The sequence below is a fragment of the Eriocheir sinensis genome, chromosome 38 (genome assembly GCF_024679095.1).
Source record: "Eriocheir sinensis breed Jianghai 21 chromosome 38, ASM2467909v1, whole genome shotgun sequence".
NCBI lineage: Eukaryota > Metazoa > Arthropoda > Malacostraca > Decapoda > Varunidae > Eriocheir > Eriocheir sinensis.
Genome location: NC_066546.1, coordinates 10,079,343 through 10,094,488, shown reverse-complemented (window position 1 = coordinate 10,094,488; position 15,146 = coordinate 10,079,343).

The window sequence follows — 15,146 nt, the reverse complement described above, 5'->3', positions numbered from 1 at the left end:
TTTTGTTTTGGTGAGTCTGTTGTTTTCTTTATCTTCGTTTTCTTTATCTCCCTCGGATTCTGTGGCTTTGTTCTCTCTATGGTGATGATGATGGTGATGCTGGTGGTGATGCTGCCCCTCTCTCTTTTTCATCCCCTCACTCCCTCCCTCTCTCTTCTCCTTTCTCCCTTCTCCCTCCTCTCCCCAGCATCACTTCTGACTGCCCTTCTTTCCCTCTCTCTCTCTCTTTTCCTCTCCTTGTCTTTCTGTCTATCTTTGCCTTTTTCTTCCTCTTTCCTCCCTTGTCTCCATTTCTCTCTCTGCTATCTCTCCACTTTCCTCCTCTTTCCCCCCTTCCTCTCTCTCTCTGCTTGTCTTCCCTTGTCGTTCTATCTACCTTCTCTTTTTATTCCATTTCCTTTGTCTTCTTCTCTCCCTTCCTCCTTTCCTCACAATCACCTCTCCTCTGACTCTTTCCTCCCCTCCCTCACGTCTGTTCCTGCTTCTCCATTCCCCCCCTTCCCTCTTTCTTCTGGTTCCTCCCTTCCAATTCCACCTCCCCTCCAGCCCTCCCTCCCTCCCGCGTCAGCCCTCCGTGGGTTTCCTCGTCTGCCACATAAACTCTGCCATTCTTCTTCATCTCGGGGTCTTGGCGCGGCCCTTCTTCAATATCTCTCGCCTTAGTCCCTTAATTCCTCGTAAATGGATCTCTTTTTTTTTTCGGTTTTAATCTTCACTTTTTTTTCTGTCTAATGTCTCCTTTTGGTCCTCTCCCCCTCCGCCCCCCGTTCCTTCTCTTCCCTTTTTTTTTTTTTTTTGTCTAATGTTCTATCCCTCCCTTCCTTCCTTTCTTCCCCTCCATTCTTTTTTTATTTTGTTTTCTCTTAAATTAGTGAGGTTGTTTTTGTTGTTGTTTTCCAGATACGAAATAATTTTATTCTTTAGGCATTTTTTTTCTTTCTCTCCTTTTGTCTGTGTGTCTGTCTGTGTGTGCGTCTCTCTCTCTCTCTCTCTCTCTCTCTCTCTCTCTCTCTCTCTCTCTCTCTCTCTCATATCCCTTTCCTCTCCTCTCCCCAGCATCCCTCCTGCGATTTCCTCTCTTTTCCTCTCTCTCTGCTTTCCTGCCCTTGTCGCTCTGTCTCTTCCTTTTCCTTCCTCGTTCCTCCCTTTCCCTCCTTCTCTCCCGCTCACCCCCTCTCCCTCCCAGACGCCGCCGCGCAAGCATTATATTATTGCATTGGAAATAATTAAATTCGGTCCAAAAAAGCCGCTCGTGAATTTTCCGTTCGTGGGTCCCTCGTGGCTTTGATCAGCTCGTATTTTGGGCCATTAGCTTTAACGATGCCAGCCCTACTTTCCGCGACGACCCACTTATATAAACCTTAACAAAAAACAGCTGACGACCTTCCTTCTTCTCCTTTTTCGAACTCCTTATTATTACTCTCCTCCGCTGCGGCGTGTGGGGATAATCGTCTGCAGAGAGGAGGTGATAGGAAGGGTTGGAAGGGAGGGATTGAGGGAGGGAGAATGGTGGGAGTTGTACCTTTCCTCATGTTTGTGGGTAAGGAAGGAGGAGAAGAGGTAGGGAGGTTGGAATAATGGAAGGGAGGAAGGAAGGAGGGATAGAGTGTTATGCTTCCCTTCCTGTCTGCTGGTAAAAAGGAAGGGCAAAGGTAGAGATAGGGTGCCATGCCTTCCCTATCTTCTCCAGGTAAGGAAGGAAGGGTATAGGTAGGTAGGAGAGAATCATGCTTTCCCTTTTTCTCGAGGCAAAGAGGGAAGGGAAAAGGGAGAGATAGGGAGAGTCATGTTTGTCCGTTCTTATATAGGTGGAGAAGGCGGAGAAAAAAAATTAAAGTGGAAGAGATGTAGGAGAGATCCATCCCTTTCTTTTCGACTGTGGAAGAGAAATGAAGAACGGGGGAAAAGGAGAGATTGAGAGAGACAGACAGACACATACACACACTCCCTTCTTCCCATCGCATCTTCCCATGAACACCAGATAGACGAAAGAAAGGAAAAATAAACCCATGATACAGTTTTTTCCCCCAGAATCTTCAAATAACTCAATGACAAACTATTTTCCGGGCGCCTTGAGAAGTTCCCTAACGAAGTACTGTATATGAAATTCCTCGTAATGTTTACCGTAAGAATTTTCAAGTGAGATATGCAAGAATCTTCATCAGCGGAAGTTGGACATTAGCGGCGCAAAAAGCTGAGCGTGGGAACTTTCTTGCAGTTTGTAGTTGGTTGGGTGCAATTCTGAATATCCCGAGAATTCCTTTGGCAAACGCGCTCCGGCCTTGATTGGGGCTTACCTTGTGGGTTCCTTGCTACCCGCGCGCTCCGGACGGGCCTCCACTAACCTCCTTTGCTGCCTGTTCTCTTCTTTTTCTTCCTGTTTCTCCTTTGTCTCGTCCGTCATTTTCGTTTATTCCAGTCCGTTTTTTTGGTTTAGTGTCATCTTTTCTTTTTTAGTCCTCTTCCTCCTCTGTTTCTTTCGTTATTCTCTTTTATTCCTCAGTTTTTTTCTTCATTTTCCTTCTTTGTTTCGGTCATCATTTTTCTTTATTCCTGCTTTCTCTTCTTCGTTCGTCATTCTCCTTTTTTTTCTTCTCTGGCTTTCGTCTGCGCCTCATCTTCCTCCTTTTCTTCTCCCTGTTCTTCCTTTGTTTCCTCTCTCATTCCCTTTTATATTTCTGTTTTATCTTCGACACCTCAGCCTCCTCCCTTTCTCTCCTGTTCTTCCTTTGTTTCTTCTCTCACTCCCTTTCAATCTTTTTGTTTCATTTTTTCGTCAGTCTGTCTGCTTGATCCCTTCCTCTCCTATTTTACTTTCTTTCACTTCTCACTCATCTTTATTTCTCTTTCATTACAATCATCTTCCTATTCTCTCTCTGTTACTTTCCTTATTTCCTTTTTATTCCTTTTCATTTCTCGTCGGTGCCCTTCTTTCATCTCCTTCTCCCTCTCTTATCCTTCCTCTGTTTACTCATTTCTCTTTCATTCCTTTTCATCTTTTCCTTCACACCTCGCCACCCACGCACGCACCCATTCACCTTCCTCCCCTTTTTCCATCTCTCTCTTTCCCTCTTATCTTCCTTCGTTTATTTCCTCCTTCCCGTTTATTTCTTTTTATCTTTCGTCGGCGCCCCTTCACACCATCACCAATACCTTCCTGTCCCATTCCCATCCTTCTATTTCCTTTCTTTTCCGTTTCCTCTCTCTTCATTCCCATCCTCCCGCATTCTCTTCTCTCCGTCACCAATCCCTTTCTTCCCATTCCCTCCCTCCTAATTCCCTTCATTCCCCATTCCTTCCTTTCCTATTCTCTTCTTCTCCATTCCCTTCCTTTCTCTGTTCTGCCAAAGTGTATATTAATCTCCAATCCCTTCCTTCCAAAGTGTATACCAATCTCCAGTCCCTTCCTTCCTATTCCCTCCCTCCCAGTTCCCTTCATTCCCTTCATTCCTTCCTTTCCTATTCCCTTCTTTTCCATTCCCTTCCTTTCTCTGTTCTGCCAAAGTGTATACCAATCTCCAATCCCATCCTCCCATTCCCTTCCTTCATTCCCCATTCCTTCCTTTCCTATTCCCTTCTCCATTCCCTTCCTTCCTCTGTTCTACCAAAATGTATACCAAAACCATCGCACAATTGCATAAAGAAAAAGAATTCCTCACTAAATTCGAGCTGTACCCTAAAAAAGATGTTAACTTCAGCACCATGTAACCTCGAACGCAAAATCTGTTATCATTAAATATTTCCCGTGTGAACTTTTGCCACACTCCACAATTGTTCTTGGTCATCAGCTTCGTCAGCCACCTCATTAGGGCTAAAAATAGACCGTGGGAAAATTATGCATTGCGGGCAGGCCTTCCTTCCCTCCCACATTGCCCAAATAATAAACATAATCATTAGGGTCGGAACGGGAGATAGTTATTGTTTTTATTATCATTATTATTATTAGTGTGCAAGTATTGTTACGTTAAAATATGCACAGGTATAATTTGTTGAGACAGGTAAATTAGAGGTAGGGAGAGTAATTGCTTTCTGTCTAACATCCACCTGTAAAAAGATATTCCTGTCTATATGTAAGGAGGTGAAAAAGTGGAGGAATAGAGGAAGTAGGAGAGGTGGTGGATGGAAGAGGTGGATGGAGAGGGAGGTGTGAAAACTGCCCTAAAATATATTACTCGACCACCACCTCCTCCTCCTCCTCCTCCTCCTCCTCTTCCTCCACATCCTCGTAAAAATATGTGTTCTAAAGCTTATAATCACAGGTTGAGGATTGAGTGGATGAGTGGATGACGAGGTGGATTGAAAGGGTTGAAGACGAGTGAGATATGAAGACTTACCTCAAAACTGTCACTCAGGCACATCCTCTTCCACATCCCAGTAAAAAAAAAACGCATTTCCAAGTATTCTAAATCTTCATAAACAGATTGAGGGGTAAGGAGGTGGAGGAGGAGGTGGACTCAAGAGGTGGAGAACGAGTAAGATCTCAAAAATATTACTCCACGTTCCCTCATAAAAAACCGTATTCTAAATCATACATACACAAGCTGAGGCGTGAGTGGATAGATGGAGGAGGAGGAAGAGGAGGAGGTGGATTGAAGGGGCGGAGGGTGGACGGGCGGGCGAGGTTTATCGACGTGTTAAGACTGCGCCCAAAAATGCATGCGTGTTCCTGGCATAAAGTTGTAGTTCGACACTTTTCCGGCGGGCGCTTGACGTTGGTCGTGTTGCCGGGAGATTTTATTTGCGAGCCGGGAGCCGCGCGTGATTTTCTTCGCTTGATCGATGTGCGCGAACCTTTATTTACTTTCCACTTAAAACTGTACGTGTGTGTGTGTGTGTGTGTGTGTGTGTGTCGCTCCGGCTATATAGGAGGAGGTGGATTGGCGGGTGATGTTCTCGATGTGTTGGTTGGTTCATTATAATATGGGTTTTCTTTGGGTGATGTTAGTTTGACGTTATTTTTTCTCTGTACTGAAAAATATGTCTCGCTTTGCTTGACTTTTTTTTTTACAACAAAGGAGACAGCTCAAGGGCACAAAAAAAGGAAACAATAATAAAAAAAGCCCGCTACTCGCTGCTCCTAAAAAGAATCAAAAGAGGTGGCCGAAAGAGGGGATATATGATGATGTTTTAGTTCGTCGGTGATGTTGGGTTGTGTTGGTGCTCTAATCTTCTCTTTTTGTCCGATATTTCCTTGGTCGATGTTGGTTTGATGTCTGGTTTATAACTTTTGATCGATAAATATGTTTCCTTTTAGTTTATGGCTATTTGATAATGTTAAAGTGTGTTGGCTCTCTACTGCTTCCTGTTTCCCGTCGTGATATTCCTTGCTTGATCGATGCACTTAAACATTTACTTATTTACCTCTTAAAAGCTACGTCTCGCTGTATTTCAAGTTTTATTTCGCGATATTTTGCTCTAATGGTTCTTTCCTGTTTTCCTTCTTCGACTCGTCCTCAGCAGAAGTCGTATTCATGAGGATTTTGGCACCAAACTGCTGAGGTTCGTATTTTTATTCAGGGAGGCGAGTCGCTCCATCACTTTCAGGAGTTTCCGCGCCGTCGTGTAGATGGAGTTGCTGTCGTGTTGAGGCGGCAGCGGGGTGGGGGCGTGGCTGGCGGGCTGGCGGGCTGCTGGGGTGTCGTCTGCCGGTGGGAAAGTGTCAACACGTCGCGTTCCTCGTGAAAAATGATTGTTGTTATCGAGTGGGTCAGGCCCCGGCCCAGCCCTGCGCCGCCCCTCTTTGTCTCCAGCCGCAGCCCCTGTTCTCGCGCTGCCCTCCTGTCGCCTGTCCGCCCGCTCAATGGAAGGTTTCTTTTTCGTGTTTATCATCGACACACGTAAGCCTCGTGTAAGTCCCGCGCCAGGCTATTATGTGGTTATTGATTCCCTGCAGCTTAATGGCGGTTCAGGAAATTGCATCCATAATAAATGTTGGGAATGATCGAGTTCAATGAGCGATTAAGCGGTGCTAACCTCCACGTCGTCGAGTGATGGCCCTGGAAAACACATTTCTTGCCGCGGCGGTGGAGGAGGGCGGCGGCACGAGGCACGGGGAGGCCGGGGCGGTGAAGGACCCTGTAAAAATAGCTTGCGGAGGCGGACCACTCGCGGGGGCGGCGTTCCGAGGGCTTGACGTGGCGGATATTACAAGAGGATAACTTCTCACGTGCTCTTGACTCCCTCTTTGCATCCTCGTGAGGGAAAATATAGCAGAGACAGACACACGGACACACAGACATAGAGAGACACGACTCCTGCACTGCCTAACCCGGATCCTCGGCGCCTCCCAGCTGTTCCGTGTTGACATGCTGCTGAGGCTTCGTGGGAGGCGACTAGCGCTCACGTCAAGTTCCCTGTGCGGGCGTAAACAGGGACGTCCAGGCGTACCGTGCGTGAGGGCGTGCTCGTGCAGGTATTGAGGTCAAGGAGATGGCCTACACCCCCCTTCCACCCCTTGCCGACCCTCCTTCTCGCCCCCTTCCTGTCGTGTTAGGAAATTACTCAACTCAAAACGACGCCGGGAGGAGGTGAGTGAATGGCCGCGATGCAAGGAAGGAGAGCCATGGGACGAATATTTTCCACTCATATATTCAGCCGCTAGTGGCGGATGACGGCGAGTGTGAGGGTGCGAAGGTGTTAGTCGCCGCTCCTCCATCACCCAGACACGCCCTGGCAAGGCTGTGGCCACCGTCCCTGCTGGCAACACAACACAAGGACCCATAGTCTTGAACATATTGGGCATCCATTACCATCCTCTGACTCACCGAAGAGGCGATGCTTCTGGTATTTTGCTTCAGCCTGGTGGGACGACCTGCATCCTCCTCTCTTCCCTGATTTCGTGAGGATTATGGCATGATGATTCTGCTTGCAAGTGTGAGACGCCTCTGTGTGTGATCAGAGGTGGAATGGAGATTTACATTGGATATCTCGTTCCCTCACGCTCCTCTCACGCGATTCACAGAAATCACGAGGGCTTTGTTCCGTCAATGATAGATAGGTAGCTAGGGCTAGTTACAAAGCGCTGCCAACCACTTGCTAATCTAAGATCCTTTACATTTCTGCCTGAAATGAGAAACAAAAAAATGCCAATCCGACTACCCTAAATTCTTCTTTTTTTTTAAAAAACAGAAAACGTGAACCTAACTCTCTTCCTTGTGACTTCTTCAATCAGTTAAAAAACATTCTCCTCCAACTTCACTTCTTCTTCTCCACTCCTGGCATCTCCTCAAAAGTCTCAACTTCTCTCTTCATCTATCTCTTCCTTTCTCTCAACTCTCAAACTTTTTCAAAAAACTAACTTCTCTTCGAACTCATATTCTTCTACTCTCCCTCTGACCATCTCCGACCTGTTATAAATGATTCATTCTCCTTCAAATTACCCCTTGCCTCTCTGGCCTCTCTCTATAAATTCTCTTCATGATGATGATTGATGCCCCCCTGCCTCCAAAAACCTGCCACTGTAGTGGAATCTGCTGTTGCTCCCTCTGGTGTTCTAAAACTACCGCCTCCCTGCACCTGCCTTCCTTCCTTCTTTCATGGCCCCCTGTGCCTTCACACTACCTTCTCACTGCTGGTAACCGCCCCTCCACCGTCACATTGCTTTACTTTCTTGTTCATTCTTTCAATCCTAAAGCCTTTGAACTGCTCCCTAAAAGTCTAATTCAATTTCTGCTTTTTCCTCTGTGATTCTATCTGAACCTTTCCAAAGTTTCATTCAAGATGACCTTCTATCTGATCGCACTTATTTCTTGACTCTCTGGTCATCCCTCCTAGTCCCTCTGCGTTGGTTTTGACTTGTGTCACGCGTTCAATTCTTTTGATACTTTCTGGTACAAATCTTTGCTTTCTAAACTACCTCCTGATCTCTCTCTTCCCTTCTTCTTCCCCTTTTTCTTTATCTCCTTTTCTGACTGTCCTTTATTCCGTTTTTTCTACGGGTCCTATTTCTGTTTAACCCACATACTGTTCTGTGGTATCCCATCCCATTCTTCTTCTCTTTTGGTTCATTTCTGATCTTCCTTTCTTTTTCTGTTGTCCATTCATGATCTTCTTTCCAAAACGAACTCTCCTCTGCATTATTCAACTTCTTTTAATTCTAACTTCCTTTAACTAACGATTCAGGAGGAAGACCTTAGAGAGCTTGTAGCTTCAGACCTTACTATTATTTTTTCCGATTGGGGCAAGAAGAACCTGGTGTTCAACGCCTCAAACTGGTGTCCTTCAACCTCTCAAAACAACGTTCCAAACAACACTTTATCCCTATTCTTTTACACACAAACAACTACACCTAGCTATCACCTAATTCAAACCACCCTCTCCTCTACTCATCTCAAAACTCAAAATCTCAATTCTAAATCTCACTCTAATCTCTTACTAAATCAGGGCTCAGCGTTCTGGCGTCCTGCACAGTTCTTCTCCCCAGTTCTCCCGCTTCTCCGCCAGGTCTTGTCGCCCTCGTATGGTATGCATCTCTCATGTGGGGCCCCACCCACTCACCTCAATTGGCAGAGTTCTGACCTGGTGGACAGAGTCTCATCAGCCTCTCCTCCATCTCCTCCGTCTCATCACTCTAAATTCCGTATTCTTAAAGCCTCAATCTCTTCGCTTTTCTCTCTTTTTCTCTCTTATCATCTCCACTCTTCGCTGACTGCATTCTTCTGAACTCCCACGCATCCCCCCCTCCCGCGGTCTCGCCCTTCTCTCATTTTTACTCATGTCTCCCCCCTCATACTGCCAAAACAGCAATGCAGAGTTAAATAGCATCTTCTGGTAAACCTGAATTGGTAAACTTCTCTGGATCTTCCTTCATTCGTATTTCCTCCTGCCTACGAACTCTTTCAAGAGAACAGAGAGAGAGACACCTCTCCTCGAAACTGACGAACTACTTTCGGCCACCCTTTGATTTGATTCTTTTAGCGTAGCGGGCTTTTTTTTTTTTTTTTTTTTTTTTTTTTTTTGAGCTGCTGTCTCCCTGCTGTAAAAAAAAAAAATTATCTCTCAAGGCCACAGAAAATTAACCGGGTCGTTACGGATGTTATTGCCGTAAAACCAACGCTAACATCACAAAACAGCGCATGGAAATCCCAACAACTTCTACGTGTGGGTTTTCAAACAGCCGGACAGGGGCGCCGAAACGTGGAATACGGGTCAAGGAATCCTCACCTCCCTTCTTAAGCAGCAGCGGTTCGTAGGGATAAATATGTAAGCGTCCGCGCGGCTCCTTCCTTCGCGCCTCGCTCCAAGGGGAAGGGAAAGGGGCGAGGGCCGTCCTGAGAGGGAGGAGGGAGCCAAGTACTGAACGAGGCTTTTACAGATTGTGGCCGGGCCTCGGGGACGTGTTACGGAGGGTTATGGCGTATAAAACACCCGCCAGGCGCACCGGGCAAAATGGAACCTGGGACACTATACTTCTTGTCCACTCGATCACAGGCTGACGGGGGAAATGACCAGCCTCGGGGGGCGGAAGGTGGCTGCCTCAGGGTGGCCCCACGGGGTTATCGTTCACCACACGACCTGTAGCTCAGGACGCCCCGGGAAATGGCTCCTTCGTCAGGACTAGAATCCACATTTTATGGCGTCAGGGCCTCGGCGAGAAGCGGCCGTTTGCAGGCTGAAGCCGCCTTGATCCGCGGCTACAAGGGTCCGGATCCGGCTGTGTCCGTGTGTGTGTGTGTGTGTGTGTGTGTGTGTGTGTGTGTGTGTGTGTTTTGTCGAGAGAGAGAGAGAGAGAGAGAGAGAGAGAGAGAGAGAGAGAGAGAGAGAGAGAGAGAGAGAGAGAGAGATTCATGTATTCAGCGTTAATGCCACAGCATCTTGAAGATTCACCGATCAGGGCGTCGAAGGGCACGAGAGGGAGTGGAGAGGGGAGGGAAAGGACGGGGAGAGGAGGGAGGGAGAGCAAGAGTGAGTGAGGAAAGAAGGAAGGAAAGATGGAAGGTGGAAGTGAGAGAGTAGAAGAGGAGAGCATGTGGATAAGAAGGAAAGGGGAGAGGGAAGGCGGGAAGTAGTGGAGCAGAAAGGGAGGGAGAGAAGAAAAGAAGAAAAGAGACAGACGGAGCGGGAGAACTTGGGAGAAAAGGCAAGAGCGAAAAAGGAAAGGAGGAAATATTCCGTCTTGAGCTCCACCACCGATAATGGCGCTCTTCAGACCTCTTGAGCCCGACGCTGGTGAGGCCGCGGCATGGGGAACCGCAGCAAGGGGACGGTGGTGCCTGCCTGCTGCCTACTTGGTCCCTGCTGCTGCTTATGTTTCCTTCCACCTACCTCGACCCTACTGCCTACCTCTCCTCTTTAATTCCTTTTCCATCCCCTCATTTCTCTTTCCCCTCTAAACTTCCCTTTCCTTTCATCTCAACCCTCTGTTCTGTAACTTACCTTCCGTCTCCCATTTCTCTCCGCATCCCTTTCTCTTTCTCCCTTTACTTCTCTTCCCCTATCCTACCTTCCTGTAATCCAAATCTCCCTCCCCTTCTTCCCAATACCTTCCACTCCCTTCTCTTCCCTTTCTCGACGATGCCCTGAATCTTCAACTACGAGAGAGGAAGGGAAGTCTCCTGAAGGTGGTGTCTGCTCCCCTGTTTCTTCCCACTGTTTCTACTTCCTCCTTGCATCCTCCTTCGTCCCTGTGTCTCCCTCGTCTACCTCTTCACAAAGGCCGTCAGACCAAGGGAAGGGAAATCTGAAGGTGCTGCTGCTTGCCTCTTTCCTCCTGCTGTCTCTTCCTTCTCCTTCCTTCCTTCTTCGCGTCCTGATCCCTCGCCTACCACTCCTCAAAGCCGTCAGAGCAAGGGAAGGGAAATCTCCTGCCGGTGCTCCTGTTTGCCTCTTTCCTCCTGCTGCTTCTTCCTCCTCCTTCCTTCTTCGTATCCTGATCCCTCGCCTACCGCTCCTCTGGGCCGCCCGAGCAAGGAAAGGGAAGTCTCCGTATTGCCCTGTGATTTGTTTATGCCGGCACCGCTCTGGCCAGATTTCAGAGTTTTCCCGCAGTGAGCAACAGTTTACGAGCAGCAGACGGCGGCAGCAACAGGTCAGGGAGCCCCAAGTCGCTTCCTCGCCTTGGGCCTCTTGCTGCACCCTGAAGGAGACGCCGGGATGGGACCCTTAAGCTTCATGATCGGTTGCAAGAGTAAATGTTTCCGGGAAGGTTAAATTTTACTCCTTGCTCGGTATGAAAACTAATGCGTTGGATATTTTAATGGTGTGTGACTGCTGCTTAGTATCACATATGTACTGGTGAGCCTTAGAAGACGACCATTAGTGTAGTTGGTGGCTGTAAGTGATTAGTGAATGGAGTATTGGTAGCTGTGGTGGTGATGATGGTGGTGGTGGTGGTGGTAGTGGTGATAATGACAGTGGAGGTGGTAACAGTGGGAATACGGGATGGCAGTGGTAACCCTTCAGTGCATCCTCCTCTTCTTCCTCTTCTTCCTCTTCCTCCTCCTCCTGGCCGCTGTGGAGGATCAGCGTAATGCACGTTATATTGGGCGCGGCTCTGACCTGCCTTCCCGCTGCTGCTGACGATGATGATGAGGCAGCACGTCCCTCGCCTTGCCCTCAGCCCCACTCTAAGAGGATTTATCTCCTTGCGCTGCCGAATTGAGGAAAGGGACGAGGCTTGGTCTGCTTGGTCTTGCTTTGTTCCAGCCTGGGTCTTGTCTGCTCGAGCTCATGTGGAGATTGTTATAGGCTGAGAGACAAGCTAGGAAGGTCTTGAGGGTCTTTGCGAGGTCTGAGCACTTGTTTTTCTTTGTCTGTGCAAGGGAGAGTAGCTAGTAAGGTCTTATTAGTCTTGTCAAGGTCTGATCAGCGTAAGGGATAGTGACTAGGGACGGTCTAATTTGTCTTCTCGGGGTCTTAGCACCTTCAGTGTGTTCATTCATCTGTTTTAGCGGGTGTTGAGTGAGGGGTCTGCTTGAGGAATAGTGGGTAGGAGGGTCTAGGTGGTCTTATCGGGGTCTTAGCATCTCTAGCATCTGTGTTCCTCTACTGGGTCTTAAGCTAGGTTTCCACGTGAGGGATGGTAGCTAAGAGGGTCTAGTTGGTCTTCCTGGGGTCTTCGTATCTTCAGCATCCGTGTTCCTCTTCTGTTAGGTGAGGAATTCGGTGTGAGGGATGGTGGCTCATGGCTCTCAAGGTCTCAACGTGTCCCGGACCAATGCGAGACCTTGAAACAGGCTTCGTCCTTGCCTGGGATGGAGTAAGCCCGGCCAGCCCCAGCCCCCCTCGCCCGACCAGCCTCAGCCTCCCTCGTCCGGCCAGCCTCAGCCCCCCTCGCCCGACCAGCCTCCCCCGCCATGACTCACGAGAACGCGTCCATTCCCCGACATGAAAGGACTCATTTCTCCTTCGTCTCCACAACCCAGAAGGAAGTGAGACATTCCTCCGTGTACCTTGCCGGGCTGGGAAAGGATTCCTCTCCTCCTCCTCCTCCTCCTCCTCCTCTTCTTCCTCTTCCGCTTCCTCCTCCTCCTCCTCCATTCTTGTTTCTTCCATACATCCTCCTCTTCGTTCCCTTCCTCGCCCTCGTCCTCGTTCCTTCCAAGTCCAAGTCCTCCTCCTCCTCTTCCTTCACCTACTCTTCTCCTCTTCCTCCTCCTCTTCCTCCTCCTCCTCCATTCTTATATCTTCCATACATCCTCCTCTTCTTTCCCTTCCTTATCTTCGTTCTTCTCCACGTCCTGGCCCTCCTCCTCCTCCTGCTCCTCATACTCCTCGTCCTCTTCCATCTCCTCCTTTTCCTCCTCTGAGTGTTGAAGAAGGGGACGGGGATAAGAGGAGGAGGAGGAGGAGGAGGAGGAGGAAGAGGGGGGTGGCGTCGTGTTTCTGGTTAATGCTGGCCACGTTCCTGAGTTCGCAACACCTCCCCGAAAAAATATATGATTGTGGCTACAGCATTATTTTTCATTGTGCGTCCCGCGTTTGTGTGTTGCGGCCGGCATAAGTCTGAGCCCGGGGGAATCTTACACCGTATATCACCTTTTTCCTCTCCTTTATCCTCCCACCGAGTTTCTTTTGGTGTTAATTCTGTTTTATCACGTGGAGACCCGACTCGCATACTTGGGTTAGGTTTCTGAGGACATGTAGAAAGACGGACTGAAAAATGAGGACCTGGTGAAGAACTGTTGATTGTGAAGTCGAGGAACTAACTGATGACTGAAAGGTGATGAAGAATTAAGGCTCCGAGGTGAGTGACAGCTGAAGGCGAGGTGAAGACAGGCTGTTGAATAAGGTATGAACAATGACAGCCAGCACAGAGGCGAGAGACAAGCGATCGAAGGAGTTTGGAAGGTTGAATTGAAAAGAAAGAAAGACAGAAAAGAAGGAGAGAAAGAACGACAACTTGGAACACTAAACAACAACAACAACAAAGCCTGAATGTAGACTGAAAAAAGAATGTTGACTGAAGATAAAAGATAAAACAAAAAAGACGCGAGTGAGTGAGAAATGAGCGATAAAAGCCAACAGGGAACTGAAATAAAGAAAGAAAGAAAGAAAAGTGAGAAAGACTCGAAGAATAGTGAGAAAGAGAATAAAGAAAAGAAGAGAAACGAGAAAAGAAACGTCTAATGAAAGAATGCTGACTGAAAAAAATAAAGGAGAACAAAAGAAAGACGGAAGACTACAAGAAATATATAGAGAAAACACTGACAAGGTGGAAGAACTAGACAGGGAGTATGAAGGAAGGAGAACATCGGAGGGAAAGGAGGAGGAGGACGAGGAAGGGATGCTGCAAGGGACGTGGATGCAGAGGAACAAGATGACCATTCTAAGGATGCTGCGAATGCGACTGGCCGAAAGGGAGGAGGGAGATGAAGCAGATTGGGGTGAAAGTGAGGCTGGGATAGGACAATAAGGCTGAGAACGTGGGAGATGGGATATGGGAGATGTGAGTGGAGATAGAGACAAGGCAGGTCGAGGTATAGGTGACCTTGTATAGATGTGTAGGTTGGCTGAGAGGAAACTGAGGTTGATATAGTACAATAGGGATGTGAGCGAGAGAAATAAGATAAAGGAGATGTGATTGGGGATAGGTACACGGCAGGTGGAGGTTGAGGTAAGCTTGTACAGGTGGGTAAGGGGATGGAGGAGATGTTTAGGGAGGGAAGGGGGTGGATAGCGGGTTCAGGTGCGGGATGGAATAGGGTAACGAGGACCTTGATGTATATGTATCCGTTATCGAACCCTCAAGCGCTTCTCAGGCCCAGGTCTTTATAATACAGCGAAGAGGAAGAGAAGGAGGAGGAGGAGGATAGAGGGGAGCAGGGAGCCTTCTCAGAGGACGCCGCTGCAGGGATTACTTTGTTCCTTCGCCGGTAAAGCTGAACGTCCGCTAACATGAAGGAATCTTTTAGGAGAGGAGAGCACAAAGCAGCGTCTCAGCCTCGACCTCCTCCTCCTCCTCCTCTTTCTCCTCCTCCTCGTTCTTTTTGCTCCTGATTAAATATTGAAATTCCGGAGTCTTAAGTTTAGTGTTTTGTTTTATTCGCAGTCACCCTTAAACCCTGCATTGATGTTGTTTAAAGGTCATGTAATGTGTGAATGTGATTACCTTTGTCTTCTTTGAGTTATAATTGTTACCGCCAAATCACGAGGAGGCAAAATAAGACAAAGCTGATGAAGAAAATGATAAAAAAGACAAAGAAAATACACCTCCGTACCATAATAAAAACTAAGAGATATATAAAAGAAGAGACACCACCAATACTTCTCGAACTCAAAATAGAAGAGCTGCCCATCAACGGAGATAAGAAAATACTCCAAATAATGATGTGAAGAGATGAGAGAAACGGAAAATGGGAGCGTGCAGAGAATGGCTGGTGAATAAAATGAAGATAGAGAGCGATTCCAGGGATGAGAGAGAGAGAGAGAGAGAGAGAGAGAGAGAGAGAGAGAGAGAGAGAGAGAACTAAGCCCGTGGTTTTACCTGATACAAACTCTGCCGGGATGGACAAAGCCTACAATTTAAACTGTTTGGCATTCTCTCTCTCTCTCTCTCTCTCTCTCTCTCTCTCTCTCTCTCTCTCTCTCGCAGGAAGAGGAGGAGGAGAAGGACCCAAGTAGCAGGAAATTGGGGTGTGGCTGCTGGAGAGATTACGGGGGAAGGAAGAAGAAATAGGAGGAGGAGGAAGAGGAGGAGATGAAAGAAC